Source organism: Rhinopithecus roxellana, chromosome 4 (genome assembly GCF_007565055.1).
Source record: "Rhinopithecus roxellana isolate Shanxi Qingling chromosome 4, ASM756505v1, whole genome shotgun sequence".
NCBI lineage: Eukaryota > Metazoa > Chordata > Mammalia > Primates > Cercopithecidae > Rhinopithecus > Rhinopithecus roxellana.
Window position 1 is genome coordinate 95,452,772 of NC_044552.1, and position 26,068 is coordinate 95,478,839.

A 26,068-nucleotide genomic window follows, 5' to 3' on the forward strand; every position below is an offset into this window, starting at 1 on the left:
TTTTTATGATTTTAGGTCTAACATTTAAGTCTCTAATCCATCTTCAATTAATTTTTGTATGAGGAGTGAGGAAAGGATCCAATTTCAGCTTTCTACTTATGGCTAGCCAATTTTTTCAACACCATTTATTAAATAAGGAATCCTTTCCCCATTTCTTCTTTTTGTCAGGTTTGTCAAAGATCAGATGGCTGCAGATGTGTGGTATTATTTCTGAGGGCTCTGTTCTGTCCCATTGGTCTATATCTCTGTTTTGGTACCAGTACCATATGCTGTTTTGGTTATTGTAGCCTTGTAGCATAGTTTGAAGTCAGGTAGTGTGATGCCTCCAGCTTTGTTCTTTTGGCTTAGGATTGTCTTGGCAATGCAGGGTCTTTTTTGGTTCCATATGAACTTTAAAGCAGTTTTTTCCAATTCTGTGAAGAAAGTCATTGGTAGCTTAATGGGGATGGCATTGAATCTATAAATCACCTTGGGCAATGTGGGCATTTTCACAATATTGATTCTTCCTATCCATAAGCATGGTATATTCTTCCATTTGTTTGTGTCCTCTTTTATTTTACTGAGCAGTGGTTTGTAGTTCTCCTTGAAGAGGTCCTTTACATCCCCTGTAAGTTGGATTCCTAGGTGTTTTATTCTCTTTGAAGCTATTTTGAATGGGAATTCATTCATGATTTGGCTCTCTGTTTGTCTGTTACTGGTGTATAAGAATGCTTGTGATTTTTGCACATGGATTTTTGTATCCTGAGACTTTGCTGAAGTTGCTTATCAGCTTAAGGAGATTCTGGGCTGAGACAATGGGGTTTTCTAGACATACAATCATGTCATCTACAAACAGGGATAATTTGACTTCTTCTTTTCCTAACTGAATACCCTTGATTTCTTTCTCTTGCCTGATTGCCCTAGCCAGAACTTCCAAGACTATGTTGAATAGGAGTGGTGAGAGAGGGCATCCCTGTCTTGTGCCAGTTTTCAAAGAGAATTTTTCCAGTTTTTGCCCACTCAGTGTCATATTGGCTGTGGATTTATCATAAATAGCTCTTATTATTTTGAGATACGTTCCATCAATACCAAATTTATTGAGCGTTTTTAGCATGAAGGGCTGTTGAATTTTGTCAAAGGCCTTTTCTGCATCTATTGAGATAATCATGTGGTTTTTGTCTTTGGTTCTGTTTATATGCTGGATTACGTTTATTGATTTGCGTGTATTGAACCAGCCTTGCATCCCAGAGATGAAGCCCACTTGATCATGGTGGATAAGCTTTTAGATGTGCTGCTGGATTCGGATTGCCAGTATTTTATTGAGGATTTTTGCATCGATGTTCATCAGGGTTATTGGTCTAAAATTCCCTTTTTTTGTTGTATCTCTGTTAGGCTTTGGTATCAGAATAATGTTGGCCTGGTAAAATGAGTTAGTGAGGATTCCTTCTTTTTCTATTGATTGGAATAGTTTCAGAAGGAATGGTACAAACTCCTCCTTGTACCTCTGGTAGAATTCGGCTGTGAATCCGTCCGGTCCTGGACTTTTTTTGGTTGGTAGGATATTAATTATTGCCTCAATTGCAGAGCCTGCTATTGGTCTCTTCAGGGATTCAACTTCTTCCTGGTTTAGTCTTGGGAGAGTGTAAGTGTTCAGGAAATTATCCAATCCATTTCTTCTAGGATTTCTAGTTTATTTGCGTAGAGGTGTTTTTAGTATACTCTGATGGTCGTTTGTATTTCTGTGGGGTCGGTGGTGATATCCCATTTATCACTTTTTATTGCGTCTATTTGATTCTTCTCTCTTTTCTTCTTTATTTGTCTTGCTAGCAGTCTATCAATTTTGTTGATCTCTTCAAAAAACCAGCTTCTGGATTCATTGATTTTTTTGAAGGGTTTTTTGTGTCTCTATCTCCTTCAATTCTGCTCTGATCTTAGTTATTTCTTGCCTTCTGCTAACTTTTGAATGTGTTTGCTCTTGCTTCTCTAATTCTTTTAATTGTGATGTTAGGGTGTCAATTTTAAATCTTTCCTGCTTTCTCTTGTGGGCATTTTAGTGCTGTAAATTTCCCTCTACACACTGCTTTAAATGTGTTCCAGAGATTCTGGTATGTTATATCTTTGTTCTCTTTGGTTTCAAAGAACATCTATATTTCTGCCTTCATTTTGTTATGTACCAGTAGTCATTCAGGAGCAGGTTGTTCAGTTTCCATGTAGTTGAGCGGTTTTGGTTGAGTTTCTTATTCCTGAGTTCTAGTTTGATTGCATTGTTGTCTGAGAGATAATTTGTTATAATTTCTGTTCTTTCACATTTGCTGAGGAGTGCTTTACTTCCAACTATGTGTTCAATTTTGGATTAAGTGTGATGTGATGCTGAGAAGAATGTATATTCTGTTGATTTTGGGTGGAGAGTTCTGTAGATGTCTATTAGGTCCACTTGGTGCAGAGTTGAGTTCAATTCCTGGATATCCTTGTTAACTTTCTGTCTTGTTGATCTGTCTAATGTTGATAGTGGGGTGTTAATGTCTCCCATTATTATTGTATGGGAGTCTAAGTCTCTTTGTAAGTCTCTAAGGACCTGCTTTATGAATCTGGGTGCTCCTGTATTGGGTGCATATATATTTAGGATAGTTAGCTCTTCCTGTTGAATTGATCCCTTTACCATTATGTAATGGCCTTCTTTGTCTCTTTTGATCTTTGATGGTTTAAAGTCTGTTTCATCAGAGACTAGGATTGCAACCCCTGCTTTTCTTTGTTTTCTGTTTGCTTGGTCGATCTTCCTCTCTCTCTTTATCTTGAGCCTATGTGTGTCTCTGCATGTGAGATGGGTCTCCTGAATACAGCAAACTGATGGGTCTTGACTCTTTATCCAATTTGCCAGTCTGTGTCTTTTAATTGGGCCACTTAGTCCATTTACATTTAAGGTTAATATTGTTATGTGTGAACTTGATCCTGTCATTATGATATTAACTGGTTATTTTGCTCGTTAGTTGATACGGTTTCTTCCAAGCATCAATAGACTTTACATTTTGACATGTTTTTGCAGTGGCCGGTACTGGTTGTTTCTTTCCATGTTTAGCACTTCCTTCAGGACCTCTTGTAGGGCAGGCCTGGTGGTGACAAAATCTCTAAGCATTTGCTTTTCTGTAAAGAATTTTATTTCTCCTTCACTTATGAAACTTAGTTTGGCTGGATATGAAATTCTGGGTTGAAAATTCTTTTCTTTAAGAATGTTGAATATTGGCCCCCACTCTCTTCTGGCTTGGAGAGTTTCTGCTGAGAGATCTGCTGTTAGTCTGAGGGGCTTCCCTTTGTGTGTAACCCAACCTTTCTCTCTGACTGCCCTTAACATTTTTTCCTTCATTTCAACTTTGGTGAATCTGACAATTATGTGTCTTGGAGTTGCTCTTCTTGAGGATTATCTTTGTGACATTCTCTGTGTTTCCTGAATTCGAATGTTGGCCTGCCTTACTAGGTTGGGGAAATTCTCCTGGATGATATCCTGCAGAGTGATTTCCAACTTCGTTCCATTCTCCACGTCACTTACAGGCACATCAATCAGACATAGATTTGGTCTTTTCACATAATCCCATATTTCTTGGAGGCTTTGTTCATTTCTTTTTACTCTTTTTTCTCTACACTTCTCTTCTTGCTTCATTTCATTCATTTGATCCTCAATCGCTGATACTCTTTCTTCTAGTTGATCGAGTCGGTTACTGAAGCTTATGCGTTTGTCACGTTGTTCTTCTGTTATGCTTTTCATCTCTATCAGTTCTTTTAAGGTCTTCTCTCCATTGATTATTCTAGTTATCCATTCTTGCATTCTTTTTTCAAGGTTTTTAGTTTCTTTGCACCGGTTATGTAGTTCCTCCTTTAGCTCTGAGAAGTTTGATCGACTGAAGCCTTCTTCTCTCAGCTTGTCAAAGTCATTCTCTGTCCAGCTTTGTTCCGTTGCTGGTGATGAGCTGCATTCCTTTGGAGGGGGAGATGCACTCTGATTTTTTGAATTTCCACCTTTTCTGCTCTACTTTTTCCGCATCTTTGTGGTTAGATCTGCCTTTGGTCTTTGCTGATGGTGACGTACTGATGGGGTTTTGGTGTGGGTGTACTTTCTCTTTGTTAGTTTTCCTTCTAACAGTCAGGACCCTCAGCTGTAGATCTGCTGGAGTTTGCTTGAGGTCCACTCCAGACCCTGTTTGCCTGGGTATCAGCAGCGGAGGTTGTAGAAGATAGAATATTGCTGAACAGTGAGTGTTGCTGTCTGATTCTTGCTCTGGAAGCTTCGTCTCAGGGGTGTACCCTGCCGTATGAGGTGTGAGGTGTCGGTATGCACCTAGAGGGGGATATCTCCCAGTTAGGCTACTCAGGGGTCAGGGACCCACTTGAGCAGGCAGTCTGTCCGTTCTCAGATCTCAACCTTCGTGCTGGGAGATCCACTGCTCTCTTCAAATCTGTCAGACAGGGGCATTTACATCTGCTGAAGTTTCTGCTGCTTTTTCTTTAGCTATGCCCTGTCCCCAGAGGAGGAGTCTGCAGAGGCAGGCCAGCCTCCTTGAGCTGTGGTGAACTCCACCTAATTCAAGCTTCCGGGTGGTGGCTTTGTTTACCTACTTAAGCCTCAGCAATGGCTGGCACCCCTCCCGCCCTGCTGCTGCCTTGCAGTTAGATCTCAGACTGTTGTGCTAGCAATGAGGGAGGCTCCATGGGCATGGGACCCTCTGGGCCAGGTATGGGATATAATCTCCTGGTGTGCTGTTTGCTAAGACCCTTTGTAAAGTGCAGTATTAGAGCGGGAGTTGCCCGATTTTCCAAGTGTTGTATGTCTGAATTTCCTTTGGCTAAGGAAAGGAATTCCCTTCCCCCTTGTGCTTCCCAGGTGAGGCGATGTCTCGCCCAGCTTCAGCTCTGGCTGATCTGGGTGCACTTGCGGACCAGTGCCAACTGTCCAACACACCCCAGTGAGATGAACCCGGTACCTCAGTTGAAAATGCAGAATCACCCATCTTCTACGTCGCTCACGCTGGGAGCTGGAGGCTGGAGCTGTTCCTATTCCTGTAATTCTTTTTTACGCTAACAAAGCTGAATCATTTATGAGTTAATTATATATTGTATAGTGTAGTAATAAAGATGCTGCTCTTGTATGTTAAAATGTGGTCTTTTATGAGACAATACTGGTTAAAGGTAGTATTTAAAATGGTAAAAATATCTCATATATTATTTAAAAATGTATCTAAAACTATGTAAACAATGAAAAGTTTAGGTATTTCTTCTCAACATCACACATACCTAATTTAACAGCTCTTTTATATTTATAAATCTTTACGAAAATCTGGAATTACCTTCTCAGGACTGCATTCTCTTTTAAGTCCCCAACCCCACATCTACTCAAGAGCTTGCTTGGATGTCAACAGGAGAATATAAAGTAATCACAAGGCCAGCCCTGAACAAGTGACTAAAGAAAAATGAAAATCCTGCTGGACAAAAGATCCAAAGACCTACAAAGTAAGATAGTTAAGCAAAGCATTGCAAGCCAAATGGCACTCCATGTTCATGTGAAAATGTTAACTCTCAAAGCATGCAACCGATAATTATTCAGAACCCATAAGGTTTTTTAATGCTGCAAATAGCTGATAGTTGTCACCCACTACCCATCCATTTTCCTAGTAAGGCATGGCGAAACAAATTAAGATTCATTCTAAACCAGGAAAAGTTATGATTTCAGTGTTTTGAGGGGCTTCTCAGATGATGGGTGATGTTAAGAAAACCAAATAACAAGGGGAAAATGTTTGAAGCCATGAAGCAGCATGCACTCTGAATCTTTGTGGGAAATGCCACCCATGACTTTCAGAAGGGTATGTGCACTTGGCAGGATATGTTATCTGAGTTTGCTTTCTCATTACCTCTTTTGAGTCTTTGGAATAGGTTATCTCTGGTCTGCATTCGATCTCAAAGCTTATGATCTTCCACACTTTTGTGAAAGCTGTCCCCCTCCTCTCCTGAAATACATACACACACACAGACACATACACACTCCAACATGTTTTATCTCTGCCATTACTGTGAATGTTGGAAAAAATACTGCATATGTAACTAGTTCATTGAACAATCTAAACTTAAAATGATTTTAGTTTTTTAAAATTCTCTGGTCACTCTTAAGTATAACAATTCCATCTAGGATAAAAATTCAGTCACATTTCCAATATATTGTTCTTCTCTTCCCCTTCCCTCAGTGATGAACCTGGAGAGTTTTGGGCCTGCTCTTCTGCTTCTCCTTTCCTCCCTTTAGTGGGACATCCCTTCTTTTTCCTTTTTTGGGTGAAGACTCAGGAATTGGAAAGACAAAATGTCTTGCTGCTGCAAGACTTGCTCCTTAACTGTCACTGCTTTTCTGGTCAAGAATGATCACCCAAGGCCAGGTGCGGTGGCTCACGCCTGTAATCTCAGCACTTTGGGAGGCCAAGCTGGGCAGATCACGAGGTCAGGAGATCAAGGGCATCCTGGCTAACATGGTGAAACTTTGTCTCTACTAAAAATACAAACATAAGCTGGGTTTGGCAGCACACACCTGTAGCCCTAGCTACTCAGGAGGAGGCTGAGGCAGGAGAATTACTTGAACCTGGGAGGCGGAGGCTGCAGTGAGCCAAGATTGCATTACTGCACTCCAGCCTGGGTGACAGAGAGAGATTCTGTCTCAATAATAATAATACTAATAATAATGATCACCAAATGATTTCCACATCACCAGACCGCCAGCATCCTGATGCTGGCTGTTAAGCAGATTCACACGTGAGCCTTGCTGGTATCCCTGCAGGTTCCCTCCATGTATATGCCATTGAAGACAGAAGGCAGTTTATCATAACAAAAGAAAGATAAAGCCACAATACTCACTAATGGACCGCATGTCCTCATTTAAAGCCTTTGTTTATTACTGTCCTAAATTCATACTGCCATCTTATTATACTAACTGGGAAGTTAATAGTTGGAAGAAGTATTGTCCTGTTGCTTATTGGTGGTGTGCATCTGTGTGTGTATTTGCAAAACTTAATAAAATCCTAAGATGCTTAGTACCATTTTTTTTTTTTTTTTTGCTTGCTTTAGGATACTCTTAGGGTACCTCTCCCTAAGATTCTATCAAAGTGGCCAATTTAGGGCAATAGGAAATGGCTCACTGAATCTCCTATTAATCCATATGAGATGATGGTTCTGAGACATTATTTTATTCATTTCCCTAGGAGAAATTTACCCCCAAAATTATTCCTTTGGTTGAAGAGTGAGGACTGCATTGGGTAGAAGAATCCAAAGAAGAGATGTACAACAAAACTATGCACAAGGCAAAGTGTGGCTAGGCTGCTCAACACTGAAACCCATAAAGAATATAACTCTAAAATTTGAATTTCATTTCTTATCTCTTTCCTCTATATTAATATAAGTGACCTTCAATATGGTATAGCTTTCTTCATCTGTTGGGAAATGTGGCCACCAAAATCTTACATTTACCATGTAAAAACTTTCAAAGACCATAGGGTAAGGGTCTAGTTTTCCCAAAATTTACAAGAACTTCATTGTGACCAGTAAGTTATGAACAGTGAAATAACATCATATAAAAAAGAAGTCCAGGCACTGTGGCTCATGCCGGTAATCCCAGCACTTTGGGAGGCCAAGGTGGGTGGATTACGAGGTCAGGGTTTCAAGACCAACCTGGCCAAGATGGTGAAACCCCATCTCTCCTAAAAATACGAAAAAATTAGCAGGGCATGGTGGCGGGCACCTATAATCCTGTGAATTTACTAAAAACATTGAATTCATCTTAAATAGGTGAATTGTATGATATGTGAATTATATGTCAATCAATCTGTTTAAAAAAGACAAGTAGATCTCGAGTTCCCAGGAAATGAAACAGTTAATTTTACAAACATATTCACCACTACAACACATACAAACACTAACAGAAAAGATTTACCTAAGAATGCACAATAGAAAAATATACAAAGTAGATGTCAAATTATCCATCTACAAAGAACTAAGCACATTAATGCATAAACAAAACTGAAGAAAATAGAATAACTGAAACTAAATGGATCAATCAGTAAAGGATTTATAAGTGATGTCAGTAGTTTGTTCATGTATTGAAGAGGGTAGCAGACTTTTGCCTAAGAAATAGGATGATCACACATCCATCTCAGTTGGCCTGAAACATTTTCAATTTATATTGACTACCTTAGCATCCTGATTTAGATTTGTCTTGGATTATTCTTCTTATTTTTTTTTTTACTGAAGAGTGTAATGAAATGTTGCTCTAAAATAAGATGAGATGGTTTTGATAGACTTCTACTTTGTATTTTCATCATCTGCATTAGTCTCCTCTAGTATTTAATAAAACAAATGTACAATGGACATATTTTTCATTTTAATATGTGCATAAATAAGAAAGACAAGCAGCAATAACCTCTCTTTTTCCAACCTTTCCTATCCTTTCCCTTTCAAGACGACAACTGGAAGGCACTTGCTGATAAACCAAGTGTACATAGGCAAGGTGCTTGTGCTGGGTGCTGAGTGCAAGGAGCTGAAAACAGCATTAGACACTGCTATATCTGCTGGATTCACTACCTGAAAAATACATGAAGGATACCAGATCATCAGCCTACACGGTCTGTGGGGAACATGGACAAACATGGTCAGATATCTACCAATAAGTCAGATATATCTGAAATGTGTACAGGAAACAGAGGTCATTGAGTCCACGGAATGGTCTGGAGTGCTTTTATCATTTAGTGTAAAACTACAGTTACCTACTTTATGGCAACCCATTTTTTAAAATTTTCTAATAAAATCATTTAGTAGCAATGAACTAGCTTATGTATAATGAGGCATTTACTTAACTTTTACTGTTTCTACAGTTTTTATTTTAATTTCAGAATTTCTATAACTTTTTCCATATTTTAATTGTCTCATGGAGTTTTGTTTTTTAACTTTTCTTTCTTTTAAACCTTTTCTATGTCTTTATCCTTCTTCTTCTTTTTATTTTAATTAGTTATGCCCAAGCAAGTTCTACAAATTATTCTTATCAAAACTGAGTGCTTAAGGGGAACACAGATTTATGCTTGAGTCAGCCCAGCTTAGCTGGTGTGTCTGGTCCCAGAGAAGATGTCACCCACCAATATTTGTAGAGATTTCTTCAAGACCAAGTGTGTTCTTTTCAGTGTATTCAAGATGTTACCTTCTTCTAAGTCATTCTATTTCAGTGAATGCCAGAATCACTCAAAAATTATTATCTGGATTTCTGTATCCCAAGAAGGTAACATGTATGTGTACTTTCGCTACTGTTGACATTTATCATTCACTATGGGTGCCATAAGGTTATCACTGACCAGATGAAAAACAGAAGACCTAACCTACAGAAAATTCCTTATCCTCAACTTCAGATATGAGCAATTATTTTGAGAAGATTCTGCTTGAAAATGGCAGGTCACAAGCAGCTGCAGAGGATTGTGCTTGCATATCATTCTGAAAAATGTAACTTTTTATTATTTTTTAAAATTATGCTTTAAGTTCTGGGGTACATGTGCATAATGTGCAGATTTGTTCCATAGGTATACACATGCCATGGTGGCTTGCTGCACCCATCAACCTGTCACCTACATTAGGTATTTATTCTCATGTTATGCCTCCCCTAGCCACCCACCACTCCAACCCCCAACCCCCACAGGCCCGGGTGTGTGATGTTCCCTTCCCTGTGTCTATGCGTTCTCAGTGTTCTCATGTGGTGTTTGGTTTTCTGTTCTTGTGTTACTTTGCTGAGAATGATGGTTTCCAGCTTCATCCATGTCCCTACAAAGGACATGAACACATCAATTTTAATGGCTGCATAGTATTCCATGGTGTATATGTGCCACATTTTCTTAATCTAGTCTATCACTGATGGGCATTTGGGTTGGCTCCTAGTCTTTGCTATTGTGAGTAGTGCTACAATAAACATACTTGTGTGCATGTGTCTTTAGAGTAGAATGATTTATAATCCTTTGGGTATATGCCCAGTAATGGGATTGCTGGGTCAGATGGTATTTCCACTTCTAGATGCTTGAGAAATCATCACACTGTCTTTCACAATGGTTGAATGAACTAATTTACACTCCCACCAACAGTGTAAAAGTGTTCCCATTTCTTCACATCCTCTCCAGCATCTGTTGTTACCTGACTTTTAAAGATCACCGTTCTAACTGGTGTGAGATGGTATCTCACTGTGGTTTTGATTTGCATTTCTCTAACGACCAGTGATGATGAGCTTTTTTTTCATATATTTGTTGGCTTCATAAAAGTCTTGTTTTGAGAAGCATCTGCTCATATCCTTTGCTCACTTTTTGACAGGGTTGTTTGTATTTTTCTTTGTAAATTTAAGTTATTTGTAGGTTCTGGATATTAGCCCTTCGTCAGATGTATAGATTGCAAAAATTTTCTCCCATTCTGTAGGTTGTCTCTTAACTCTGATGATAGTTTCTTTAAGTTGATGTAGTTTCTTCACAGCATCGATTGTCTTTACAATTTGGTATGCTTTTGCAGTGGCTGGTACCGATTATTCCTTTCCATGTTTAGTGTTTCCTTCAGGAGCTCTTGTAAAGTGGGTCTAGGGGTGACAAAATCTCTCAACATTTGCTTTTCTGTAAAGGATTTTATTTCTCCTTTACTTATGAAGCTTAGGCTGGATATGAAATTCTGGGTTGAAATGTAACTTTTTATTTAGAGCAAATGACTTATTCACAATTATTTTCTCACATTTTTAATTTTATTTTTTCTTGTACGTTCAAAAAGTGTGGTAGGGACATGTTGGTTCCATTTGCATAATTTTGCATCAATTAATTTATTCCAACTTGATGCACAGTGTCATTATTTTGAATAGAAAACCAGCTAATCAGAATCACAATTTGATCTTTTTCATACAATTTATCAAATCGAAGTTGAGCCTTCAAAAATTTTCTTTGAAATACCTGATAGTATTGTGTCTATATAAATTCAGATAAAACCTCAGCATTTAGAATAAACTTTTGTGTGTGTGGTGAAAATTAAAAGTTTTACTTAAAGAAAATTATAAAATAAAATTATCCTTATAATTGCTTGTGGTACACATATACCCTGAAAGTATGTTCAAGCAAACTGTACTATTTTGAACAACCTAAATAGGAGCCATAGTTGACAAAAATTACCTTTACATATACTCAGATGAACTAACTACATATTTTTCTCATACACTGATGTTGGATAAAAAATAATATCTCATTGTTGTAATATAGACTTCCTTTGTTGTTCAATAATAATTTGATTTTATATACAGTTAGGTCTATAAGGAACTACTTCATACATCATAAATCAAAACATATTTCCTATATTTCCTATGTTCAACTATTTTGTAATCCTTCGGCTGCATTTAGGAAGAACAAATCAAAATCTCTAGTTAAAGTACTTAATTAATGTAGTACCTCAAATTTTTACTTTTTAATGCTATTAGCAAATCAAGTTATTGAAAAAAGCATGCAAATAGGAAGAAGTTAAACTGTATTTATATAAAACACAGGAAAACTGAAGAACAATGTTGAGAACTCAGCATTCAAAATTTATTTTTGAACTGTATGCTTGTTCTTTGAAATATTTATGTTTGTAAGAAGAAAATTTTGATAGAGCTTTTGTTTGCTTTGAATGAATGTCTCTATTCAGATATGCAATAAAATTGAAAACGTTTAAGGCTTTGCTGCATTTAAATTTGATGAAATAGTCAAAATAATCATAAATATTAATAAATATAACTTTCTGATGAGTTTTATCTTATAAAAATAATTCTCAGATAAAGGGATTCTGGATTAATATATGTAAGCATTTCAGTCAAAATAAAGTATTGAGAATATCTTTCATTTAACATAATTTGTTTTCATGTAGTCAATGGAAAAGGTGAGTAATTTCAAATGTACATACTAAATATAGAATGCAACTGTAGGAAGATATTAAAAATTTTTAGAACATAAATAATAAAACTTAAAATAGTATTTCACCAGATAAATACAAGTAACTCAATATTAGAGAAAAATGCAGTTCAGAAAACAAATTGATATATAACATTAATATATAATTAATATATGTTCATTGAGAATAATTTTTTGGCTTCTGTTATTTTTAATATTTAGATAACCAATATAAATAAGGTTTCATATTTTGTTTAAATTTATGATGATATATGTACTTTCAAATGTGTAAGAAAAAAATTGAAAATAGTTTTATTATAAGTAGTTTATAAGTATACCAATAAGCCAGTTTTTAAAAATCAACAAGTAAGCATTTTAAATTGTGTACATTTTATTAATTTGGTATTACCTATGATCTCAAACCTATCCCAATGTCATGAACAATAATTGCTGGGTAGCAACCACCCTAAATCCTCTACAAATAATTATTATTATTTCTCAGGATTTTGTGATTGACTGGGTTCAGCTGGATTCTTGGAAAAAGTCTCTCATTCAATTGAAGTCAAATTGTAGCTGAGACTACAATATGAAGACTCAGTTGGATTTGGATCGCTTATTCATATGGTTGGTTGTTGGTGTTGGCTATTGACTAGTTGCTCAAATTGGGCTGTTAACTGGAGAGCCTACATATCTTTTCTCCATGTGACCAGGTTTCTTAAAGCATGCCAGCTCGGTGCTAAAAGAGAATTCCAAATGTGAGTGTTCTAAGAGACCCAGGTGGAAGCGTAAGGGTTCTTATGAACAAACACCATTTCTGCCATATATTAATGTTGAAAATCGAGTCATAAGGATATCCCGATTTCAAACTATACAGGGCATGAAAACCATTTTCCACTGAGGATTCAGCTCTGGACACTGGCTATCACAGAGTTTGGATACGAGTTATATAACCACACTGGTTAAAAGAGAAGACCTAAAGAGAAGCTTCTAGGTATAAAATAATTACAAATGAAAATTCAGAATTGGTGGTAAAGGGAATTTTTACAATAGAGGGAATTTGATTGCTTGGTGGGATGGTTGTTTTCACTTTGCTTTGTTTGGTTAGATTAAGGTCTGGGGTGAGATTCAAATAATAGAAGGCTATGAGACATGAAACAAAGTATCTTAAGTGTGTGAAAAGGAATGAAATTATTCTGCAAATTCTGGAAAAGGGAGAAGTACTGTTGCTAACAAATATTAAATAAACCAAATATGCATTACTCTGTCATATAATACTTGTTAAAATCATAACTCACCAATATTTTTATGTACCTGATTTTATTTAATGAACTACTTTCTGGCCTCCCTACGTTAGACAAAAGGGCTTTACATACATGCCAAAGTTAATTGGCAAATATATATTCTTATAGCAAAACATTCTGTTGTGAGCAAGCTGTTTTCAGGGCATACATAGAAACTGGATTAGTAAATAGAAAGCAGTACAGAGGAAGATGGGTAGAGGATTGAGATTCCCTCTGTCATCCAAGTTGTGCTGCTGAATAAGTAGTTGCTGGTGAAGGTCAATATGAGAGGTATGTAATTACGTCCTACCACATATTATAATTCCAAGTCAAAAGACTAGATAAAATCATTCAGGGAGCGGGTGAAGATAGAGAAGAAAAGAAGGACTGAAATATTTTACAATATTTATAATTTTGGAAGTTGAGCAATAAAGAGTTAAAAGAAGGAAGTGGTAAGGACATAGAAAAACTAGGAAGCATTTCGAGAAAAAATGATTTATTAACTATTTCAATTTTGCTGATATTTCAAATGAGAACCTCAAAATGAAAATCAGATTTAGCATCACCGATGTCATTATTAACAATAACAATAGTTGCTTTAGTTATGTCATAGAGGCAAAAAATTCCTTTTTGTCAGGGGTTCAAGAAAGAATGAGAGCACAGTGATTGTAGAAAACCATAAATGTAAGATCTTTAGAATAACTCTTTTGTAAAGCAAAGAGATTAATAGGATCTTTCTAGATGAAAATGTAAGCAATTAAAAAATAGTACTACATGGTAATAGAAATGATTAAGTGGAAAGGGATTAATCTGATGCTACAGAAAAGAACATTTGCTAGGCTAGCCTGTGATTCCTGGGGAGATGAACATGAGGATATCCTTTTCCTACCCTCTCAGTTTTCTCAGTTAAATAGGAAGCCAGGTCATAACATGAGAGTTAAGTTGGAGGAAGGGTTTGAGAGTTAAGACAAAGGAGAAGGTGTGGAATAGTCATCTCAAGTTATCTAAGAGAGTGGAAGAATGAGTCGACTAGGGAAATGGAGGAGTTTGACAAATTTGTCATGTTATGAATAGCAGTAGTGTGAGCATTTGAAGGAAATTTACTAATTCCATAGGCTAATACTGGTTTATGATGCAATCTAATAGCAATTAGGTATGAATGATACGACATACTAATGATGCCTTGTCCTATGATATAATAAAATACTACAATAAAAACAATGAGCAAAATCTCAGTGCTAATTATACGTTAGGCCTTAATATAAGCGTTCAATATAATCCTTGAGGAAGCCTCCAAAAGTAGATGCTGTTATAATCACCATTGTACATTTGAGGAAACTGAGGCACTGGACAGTTACACAACTTCCAAATTACAAAGGCAGAATGTGACTTAACCATACCAGGTTGAAAACATCTGTTCCTTTTCTCTATGATGAGTTTGTATCTAATGGAATAAAAAAGAACACATTTATTTTCCAGCAGATTTAAATATGCTCTGTAACAGGGTTATCTTAAACTAAGAGTCACTGAAAACAAACAAACAAACAAACATGGGATCATAACTAAGGGTTTGAAGTTTAAAAAAAAAGTCCTTAGAAAATTTTCAGTAATGAAGCTTCTCTATTCTCTCAGCATAGCCATTGAAATTTTCTTCTTTTCTATTTATGTTAATAACTGTTTAGTTTAATCAAAGCTATTATAAAATTAGTTCTGTTGATTTACTTAAAAAGTAAATAATTAAAATCAAACAATACAGACAAGCAGGGTTCTATTTTATATTTGCAAATTTGCGTGAGATTCTGGTCAGCTATATATCTAAACTTATTTCATTATTCTTTACATTATTTTTCTCATATTAATCTTCGTTCTAAGGTCTAATAGTCAGTGTACATTTGTAAATCATTACATGGTTATGATGAGGCACTGACTAACATCATTCTTCTTCCCACCCCTCAGCCATGAGAGTCATTAACAACCTGAAAATGTGGAGGTTATCTCTCACCATACACAAAGGTAATGTGAAGATGTATACGGATGACCTTAGAAGAAGACTGCTTTGTCTTTGACTGTTAGCATTAATTTGTGATATAGACTAAATAAATGTGATATAGACTAAGATGCCATTAAATGTTAGGAGGCATGCACCTTGGAAAACACAATAAACATTTTATTCAATTCATAATGCTATAGCAACAATTCATGAAACTCCAAAACCTGCTATCACAGCCAAGAAAGCCATCCTTAGAACAAACTGCTCCGAAGAAAATTCATCTGTTCTATGCTAAAAATGTTGAGATTCTAATGAGAATGTATCTGCTGATCAAAAACTATTTCTACCATTATCTAAGCACCATATGGCATAGCATTCACAATAATTTTAACGTTTGTATTACCCTACTGTAGCCAGCTTACCTTTACTTCTCATTTAAAAGTAAGGGAAAATTCCTACATCTGTCCACAAAAGGTAAATATTGAAATAAGAAATCTTTGTACCATTACCACTGTTTGTGTTCCCCTACTAGTGTATATTTTTTATGCACAGCAGGTAAAGTAAGAATTAGGGCATCAGCAACAGTGGCATGAAGTTTTGTTTATCCTGAAGGAGCTAAGTATAATACCAAAAATATTGAAGTTAATTTTTCATAATGTATTCAGAATTGTTGTCATAAATGAACCATTGCTGTCTATACAAAAATATGATTGAATTACCTTAGTTCGCATAAAAACACTACACCATAGATGCAGATTTTCATATTTAATGTCTCTGGAAATTCAATAAGCAGAAGAACCAAGTGATTTTGACATCGGTTATTTAAAGTCTTTGTCATTGTACAAAAGAGAAAACAGAAGATTATTTAAAAACAATAACTTAAATATACTGCACATTGGAAGACATGATAGCACTTGAATCCAGCCGCCCTTTGAAGAGATGAGTTATGTTGCAGATGGCTTCCGTTCACCAAGATTCCTCTGTTTATGATGCTGCAGGTGGTAGACTAGGACACTGGAACAGGGGTGGAAAGGTTAGAGCTATATAATTCTCTCAACAGTAAGTTCAGTGAAATTAAATCAAGTTCCCAGCCTTCATTCTTTATCAGTGATGCCATTTAAAGTGACATGGAAAGTTTCATTTTGATGCATATTAAACTTAGTGTATGATGTCAGTTTTTCTTAATTTAGCCTACTAGTCCTAAGAAAATAGCTGCATTATTCACAGTTAAAATAGAAATACAGTTTATAATAGTGGGTAAGACTAAAATATGCAGTTTAATGCACTTACAGATTTTATGACAACCATCTCTAGACATTTACCTTGAAATAAAGAGAACTCATATAATTAGCTTGGTGATTAGGAATACATTAAAATTAGATTGTGGATCAGTCAAGATAGACCAGATAACAACCAACCTCAAATCTCAGTGGCTTGTAACAATAAAAATTTATTTCATGATTACTCTAGATATAAAGCATACATTCACAAGAGACAATCTTATCAGAGTCACCTAAGATCCAGGCAGACAGAGTGTCACCCTCTTAAGATGATGCTGCCCTCTCAATGTATGATGTACGCCTCTACCAATTAGACACTTCAGCCCAGAAATGACACTCTAACCCTGGTCATATTTAATAGCAAAACAAATAACATGCCCATGTCTAACTTCATCAGGCTCAGTAAGTGAAATTCTTCCACGTGCCAGGAGGGAGAACAGACCTGACATGTTAGTGGCCAGTACCGCCATTACCACAGATACAAATCTCAGCACAGTGTGATACAGCAACAGCGCCCAAGCTATGCTACAATAATTTACCTGATTTTTCATTATCTTTTCTGAAAAGTCCTTACAAATGCCTTCCATTTTCAAGCACTACCATGCTAGAAAATACAGAGAAAATTTGAGAATATAGTTAAAGTAATGGAGGGAAGAATGATGTCATTTCAGAGAAAAATTGTGACCATTAAGACTTGAGATAAGTTTTAGAATACTAGTATATACACAGACGTTGAAAGTAGAGAGAAAGGGATAGACAATGTCACTGTCATAACTAGACATTTTGACAATATTGTTGCTCAATCAACTTTCCTGAATTTTATATAACAGTTTCAAATTCTTCACATTGAGCACATTGACTCATCTATTTTTTTCCCAAATGTCTTTAACATAAAGATTCAAAAACAGGATGACAAATTTAATAGAATGTATTTATACTCATCTGGGGACTTAGAGTCTAAAGGAATCTGTTGCAAAAAAATTTATGACCTGTATATTCTATTCCCTTGTTCAATTAGGTTAAAAAAGTTTAAAAAGATGAGAACTGTGAGGCTTAGGAGAAAACATGCACAAAACTATCAAGGAAGCTGTTAAACTTACTGTCACTGACCTAGCCTTGAAAAGTTGGCTTTTATTAAATGGCAGCTGTGCTTGATTAAAAAATTATGACTCCCCTCAGGAATCACAAGGGTCATTAAAAACCAAGTCATAAAATCCCCTGCTCCCTAAAGGCACACTGACGGAGAACACTTCAGATTTCCTTAGTGTAATTTAACTTTAACTACCATAATACCCAACACGTACTTAAAAGATTTTTAAATATTGTCATTTTATCCTTTACACACCTATATCAAATTGTTAAATAATTAGATTAAATTAATATTTGAGAATACAAATGATCTGAATTATAAATCTGGTCTGATACTTGGTCACCTTAAATCAATCTTTTTTCAGATCCATTACTGCGTTTTCAACCAAAGTGTTTAAAATGAGTATTTTCATATGTTTTACTTACCTTAAGAGTTTTAAAAGTGATCGAATAAGGAACTAATAGATCATCTGAGAGAAAGCAAACTGTAAAAGTGCGTAGATTTACCAAATGTTAGACATACATGGATTTTTAGATATCTTTCTAATCTTAGCTTTAGAGATAATGTTTGCAAACATTATTATTTGTATATACGTGTATGTGCATGTATGGTTCTCTTTGGAAGGAGATTATTAACTTTTTCTTACTATTTTGGTCTTTCTCTCTGACATCTTTCCCAAAATTTGCTCTTTTCCAACTCTAGTTGCATAAAAGCTGACAGTTGGTTACAATTATTCAGATGATTTACAGAAAGCCAACAACATCATTAGTATAATAGACCAGAAAGTCCTTCATAGCCACACTTGTAATGTCAAGGCAGAGTTTCTATGTGATAGTCACTGTTATTGTTAAAGTTCAGCTGTACAAATTTTGGCTTTAATATGTATTGTGGGGAAGCACAAGGACACTAGGAGGGCCATACTTCCATGGCCCAATGATTTCTTCAGCTTATCACTGGGCCTTTACTATAGCAACTAGCTATATCTTTTTCAAAGACTTTGGTTGTCCTCCAGATGACATTAAATATTTAGAAATACTACATTAACATTTTCATAACTGTGAAGAATCTATTATTTCTCTGTTTATGTGATATTTCCTGAATTTAAAATAAACAGTTTTAATATATATTATTTATACGTATATTAAATTTACATGTATATAAAATTTATTAAATTTATACGTGTGAATTATATTTATACATAAAAATATTTTCAACATGATACCAGTTATTTGATGTTATAAATTTCATAAGCTTATTGCTTTCAATGGCACATAGTATGTATTTGTATTTATTTTGTAGTTAAGACTTATGTAAAGACTCCAATGTTTATATTAGTTGAACAGTTGAGCATTTGCTGAATGAGTTTATTTTCTATCTCTCTCTCTCTCTCTTTCATCTATCTACCTACCTACCTACTTATCTTTCAAGAACAAGAACCAGAAAGCATTGATTATATTCCTCCTTACCTTCACCTTAAGACTAGAGTTCTTATTGTTTAATTTTTAAATGTAGAGCTTGTGCCCTTGACTATTTTAATATTTACTTCTAAAACTTTTCTAGGCTTTTATTGACACAACTTTCTTAAATTACAAACACCTGGATTGCACAGAGCATTTAAGATATACTGCAATCTTGCCTTTTTATAACTATAACTAAATATTTGTTAATTTTTTCCCAATGTAATTATTATGTTTTAGTTTGAGTGTCTTTGCAGTTTATAAAAGTTGATTGTATCTTATTATTACTTTAATCAGCCATGCTCACTAAGGTAAATCTCTTAAACATTTTGACCTTTATCTCATCAGAAAAATGAACTAAATGAAATCAATATGCCTTTCACAACCAACCATTTTCAATGCTGTAACTTTACTTAAGTTGAAAGAGAATTGTCTTTCAAATTGTGAACAACATTGAGCCTCAAATTTAATTGCCGTTTACTATGAGCAAAAGACCTGAACAATCATCACCAAAGAAGATATACAAATGGTAATTAATCACATTGGAAGAAGTTCAGTACCAGATGTCATTAGCAAACTACAAATTTAAATAATGAGATAGTACTACATACCTATTAGAACAGCCAAAATCCAACACAATGACAACAGCAAATGCTGATAAGGATGTAGAGAAACAAGAGCTCTCATTCATTGCTGGTAGAAGTGCAAAATGGCATAGCCACTCTGAAAGATAAATAGATCGTTTCTTAGAAAACTGAACATTCTCTTATCAATTCACTCACCAACTATAATCCTTGGTATTTATCCAAATGAATTGAAAAATCATGTCCATACAAAAATCTGCACACAAATGTTTATAGCAACTTTATTCATAATTGCCAAGACTTGCAAGCACCTGAGATGTTCTTCAGCAAGTGAATGGATAATGAAACTATAGTATGTCTGGATAAAGAAATACTACTCAGTGATAAAAAGAAATTAGCTTATCAAGTCTTGAAATTACATGTTAGAAATGCATATTCCTTAAGTGAAAGAAGCAAGTCTGAAAATTCTACACACTGTATGATTCCTACTCTATGACATTCTAGAAATGTCAAAAGTATGGAAAAAGCAAAAAGATCTGTGGTTTCCAAGCATTGTGAGGAGGGAGGAATAAATATGCAGAGCACAAAGGACTTTTAGGGCTGTGAAACTAGTCTGTATGATACTACAATGGTGGAAACATCACATTATACATGTATCAAACCCATAGAATGGATGGTTCTGAGAGTGGACGACAGATTTTGGATGATAAACAGTGTCTATGTATGTTCAAAGGTTGTAACAAATGTACCACTGTGGTGCAGGATGTAGCTAGTGTAAGAGGTTGTGTGCATAGGTGGAGTTGGTTACACTGGAACGCTGTATTTTCTGCTCATTTTGCAGTGAACTTAAAATTGCTCTAAAAATGGTTTATTAATTTAAAAACATCAGTAACACTTGACTAATATAAAATTGTACAAAGTAATAATAGCTGCTGTTGATTGTATTGTATGGACATTGGAATATGTATACACTATTTTTTGGAGCATATATTTGTACATTATTTCCGGCAGTATATTTGGCAAATAGCAGCGAGCATTTTAGAGTGACTACCCTTTGCCAGGCATTGATATAGGCTCTTTATGTGTATAAATTGATTTAATTGTTTAAAAATTATTCTGAGGTAGGGAATATGATTATTCTCATCTTACAGATGAGATACTGGAGGCATAGTGTGGTTAAGTAACTTCCCTTAGGTTACAGAGATATTAAGTGTCAACTCCAATTTCAGTCAAAGTGGTCTGAAGCTAATGGTTATGGTTTTACCATTTAATTATAAACTACTTCGAATGTAAGTAATAAAAATATACAATACATATTTCATTTGAACTAGCAATCCTTTAAGGAAAGAGAGGATTGGGTGAAGACTGACACACAGATATGTTCATGGGGTATTATTTAAAAGATCAAGTTATTGGGAACAACCTAAATGATCTACAAAAGGAGATGGTTACAAATAACTTACATCCTTCAATTAAAATGCCATGGAGATATTAAATATCATTCTATGATAGTTGCGAATATAGAGATATATTCATGATATGCTTTCAAGAGAAAATTGCAGGTTATTACACATTAGGTACTGTATAAGCCTAATTTTATATATGTCTATGCCCAAATGTTAGCTGTGATAATCCTAGGAAGCTAGAATTTTTAGTTATATTTTCCTTTTCTGTTGCTGTATTTTTGAGATTCTTAGACACTTATTACTTTTGTATCAGAATAAAATATTAATTGAAAATTTTCAATAAAGGTAGATCATGTTTTCTAATTTCTGACAAGAAGCCTTAAAAAATGTTTATCCACGGTTATGCCCCTTTTCAATGCATTTTAAAATAGATTAACAAATTAGAGAAAAAAAGACACATTGTAGCCTAGTACAAACAAAACAAAACGAAACAAAGCATTCTGCCTATTCAATGAAATTTCTGACCACAGAGTGATAGAGTGGATCATGGTCTGGTTTATCCCCAATGAAGCTGCTCCTACCAGATAGTGAGTTCTCAGTGAGAGTTTGGGATACATAATGTGCAAATTTCATTTTGAATAGAAGCAATGTGGAGAAATAAAGTGAATAAAGCTAAATATTGCTGGTTCCATTTTATACTTACAGCAAAACCCTTGGACTCTCAATTGAGACACTATTAATTTCAGTAACAATATGGATCAAAAAGAGTCATTTGTATATCTCTGTCCTGAAAACCAGCAGTAAATTGCAAAAGTGATCTTTAAAGGATTCAAATCTGTTGCTATAGCAACTTCTTATCATATAAGAAGTGTTAGTACAACTAGGGTATACCAAAAATGGGTTAGAAATGGTCTGTGATTTTAACAAGTAGACCTTATTTTTGCACTTTAGGATTAGTGTGTTACAGATATTTTATTACATTAAAATGTAAAGAAAATAAAAATATATACCTTTTCGTTGTAGTTCTGAAACATGCCCACCTACATATTTATTGGAACTTTAATTTTGTAAGTGCAATGGGGCAATGTCTTGCAAATAAATTTTATTCAGTAAATAAATAAATTGGGGAGGTTAAATATGAAGCATGATTTAATGCTTAATGACTTATTTTTCTAGTTGTAGTTATATATAATAAGGAAGGAGGAAAAATAAATACATAATGAATGCTTTTCAACTTCCCCTGTTGCTTTTGCTACTATGACCAGAGATTACTTAATGCCCAGGCTCTACCCTCCTGTGTTTGCTCCCCGACCTTTGTTCAATTCTATCTTCTGGTACTATCTTTCTCTTGCTTCAGGGCACTTATTACTCGGCCTTAGTCTTTGTTTGTATGAGGGTTTAGAGTTAGTCTTGAGCACTGAATCTGTATTAAAATGCACAGAATGCATAAATATACTCTGCACAATATGATATGTGCCTGGCTGATGCTGCAGACCCCTGTCTTCCTTATCTGCACGCTCATTACCTCTATGTGTGTAGATATCTGACACTCCACATCGTTCTTGCAATATCAGTGCTATTTCTGGCTGATTTTGATAATGTGAGGGATATTTAAATTATTCTTTGGCTGAAAATGTCTTTATTCAGTTGTTCAACAAATTTGTATTGTGTTTAGTATGTGTTAGGCTGTAGTGAAGAAAACAGATGTTCTCTGAACTCAAAAGGATTAAAATCTAGTGATGAGTACAGAAGTAAACATATGATAAGTACTTTTTTGAAGTTATATAAATAAAAATATTTGGTGATAGAGAAGGAAATGTGATACTTATTTAACCAAAGTAGTAGGGAAAGGCTTTGTTCAGAAATAATTTTAAGCAGAGGCTTGAAGGATAAACAGCCAGCTATGAAAGGAGCAAAAGAGAGAAAAACCTCCCAGACAGAAGATATTGCATGTGCCAAGGTCCTGAGTTGGGAAAAAGCTTGGCATATACATTGGAGGAACAGAATGGAAGCTGGTTTTTAAGTAAGAGTAAAACGGGAGAAAAGTGGGACACAGTAAGGTAGGAGGGCTAGATACAGACAAATCCATTCTAGGAATTAAGGATGTGGTTTGGGATGTGAAGAGAGGGCATGGACAGATTTAGGGAGGTAAATGATTTGAACATATTTAAGTTTTTGTTGTTGTTGTTGTTTAGTTTTTGAGACGGGGTCTTGTTCTGTTGCCCATACTGGAGTGCAGTGGCGCAATCTTGGCTCACTGCAACCTCTGCCTCCCGGGTTCAAGTAATTCTCCCTGCCTCAGCTCTCCAGTAGCTGGGATTACAGGCACACGCCACCATGCCTAGCTAATTTTTTTTTTTTTTTTTTTTGTATTTTTAGTAGACACCGGGTTTCACCGTGTTGCCCAGACTCTTCTCGAATTCCTGACATCAGGCAATCCGCTCGCCTCGGCCTCCCAACGTGCTGGGGTTACAGGTGTGAGTGACCGCACCCGGCCGGATTTAAGTTTTTAAAAGATTATTCTAAAACAATGTGGAGCATACACTGGAGGAAACAGGGAAGCTCCATATAAAAGTTACTGTGATACTCTAGGTGAGCAGCATTGGAGAATCGTATGGGAACACAAGAGGAGAGACAGACAGTAATAGAGTCAAGAAATTTAAAGAATAATAAAGCTTGCTGATGGATTTGAGGTAAGAGTAATGAAAAGCAAGTACAATGATTAACAATAACTGCAAACTGGCTATATGGCAATGCCATTTACTGAGATGCAGAAAAATACATGTTTGTAGTGTTAGAGATTTTTTAATATATTTTGACAGGGTGTTGATACATCTAAGTGGAAATATCCAATAAGAAGTTGGTTCAGATGGTGTTTAAAATCCTGGGATTAAGACCATCTAAGAAGAGAACAGAGATAGGAAAGAAGGTATGTGCCTTAACCCAGCAGGGTAACAGCATTTAATTACCATAATGAAGAAAAAGGAACTTATGAAAAAGAAACACAACTAAAAGCCTGAGATGAAAAAGGAAAATGGGAAAAATGTAATGTCACGGTAATTAAAATATTATAGAGAGTTGAGGAGTGGAGAGCTAACTTAATCATGTGCAGCTAATGTAGTATGATGGTAGAAATGTGTCTCTGTGAGTTGAGAACAAGTATAGTGTGTGGTAAGTACAATTTTATACAAATGGCATAAGGAAAAACTGAGTTGAAAATTAATGCAAGTTTTGGACACAACCGTGATGTCCTTTTGTAGGTGAACGATTAAACAGTGGTACATCTATACAATGAAACATTATTTAGTGGATATAAAATGCTGAAAACAAATGAGCTAGCAATCCATAAAAAAATATGGAGGAAAAGTAAGTTCATTTTACTCAGTGGTAGAAACCAATCTTAAAAAGTTACATACTGTTTGATTTCAACTATATGAAATTCTGGAAAAGGCAAAAGTATGGGGAAAGTAAAAAGATCAATGGTTTTCATGGTCTAGGGACAGAGCACAGAGGATGTTAGGATAATCAACATATTCTGTATACAGTGATGAATCATGTCATTATAAATTTGTACAAACCCATAGAGCAAACAACACCAAAAGTAAACCCTAATGCAAATTATGAATTCTGGGTGATAATGATGTGTCAAAGTGGGTTCATCAATTGTAACAAACATACTACTCTGGTGGGGGATATTGATAATGGCAGAGTCTATGCATATGTGGGTGCACAGAGTATATGGGAATTTTTTTTTTTTTTTTTTTTTTTTTTTGGGACAGAGTCTCACTCTGTTCCCCAGGCTGGAGTGCAACGGTATAAACTCAGCTCAATGCAACCTCTGCCTCCTGGTTTCAAGAGATTCTCGTGCTTCAGCCTCCAGAGTTGGAATTACAGGCACCCACCATCACGCCTGGTTAATTTTTGTGTTTTTAGTAGAGACTGGGTTTCACCATGTTGGCCAGGCTGGTCTTGAACTCCGTACCTCAGGTGATCTACCCACCTGGGCCTCCCAAAGTGCTGGAATTACAGGCATGAGCCATTGAGATCAGCCACTGTATGGGAAATGTCTATACTTCAGCTCAAATGTGATGCAAATGTAAAACTGCTCTAGAAAATGAAGTCTATTAAAAATGCAAGCTTAGCAAGTAGAGAAAAATGGATATAGTCTTTTTTGGAATTTGTTTTTTATAGAGAATGGAAAAATGAGACTGTAATTTAAGCATAATGAGAGTTAGAATGAAATATAGGAGAAGATGTTGATTAAATATTAGAAAATTTCATAATGGAAGAAACACAAGGAAGATTACATGCTTTGAAAAATTACAGAGGAAAAAAATTACTAGCCAATTTGCAAGAACTGGCTTTTGAAAACTGGTAACTTTTTTCTCTATTAATAATTTTATTTTTTATCTTAAAGGTCTTCCTAGAAAACTGATGGTTTGGCTTAGCTGTCATAGCCTGCTCCTAGGCTGTGACGTCACTTAGCTGCTACTGAGCAACCTGACCTTTTTCAGGGTATGATAGTTTGTAGCGAAACCATCTTTCCACTTAAGCTTTTTTCATAGGTCCCTCCTCATCCGCATGAGCATGAATCTTTGGATTGCAGCATAAGTTTTCTTATTCAACAACCACCTTATGTTCAGACTTATACTGTCCTTTATGTATAGAGGACATTGTCCTCTACACATTATAGAGGAACTATATTGTATTTTAGGTATACAGTGAATTACTATAAGAATGTTTTTCTTTGTGAATTACCAAAAAAATCTGATCTGCAACATACTGGCCCATGATATGCTTACAATATACTTTCTTTTTTTTTTTTTTTTTTTTTATTATACTTTAAGTTCTAGGGTACATGTGCACAACGTGCAGGTTTGTAATATACTTTCATATTGAATTCTTCACTTTGAGAAACGTAACCAGGGAATAATTTGATTCTGTGAGGGATGGAAAAGAATCCATGGAAGCCAAAATCCTTTATTTCCTGTGGTAATTTTGGCAAGTCCTGCATCCAAATAGCACATGAAAGTCCCAGAATTAACTATCCGAGCTTC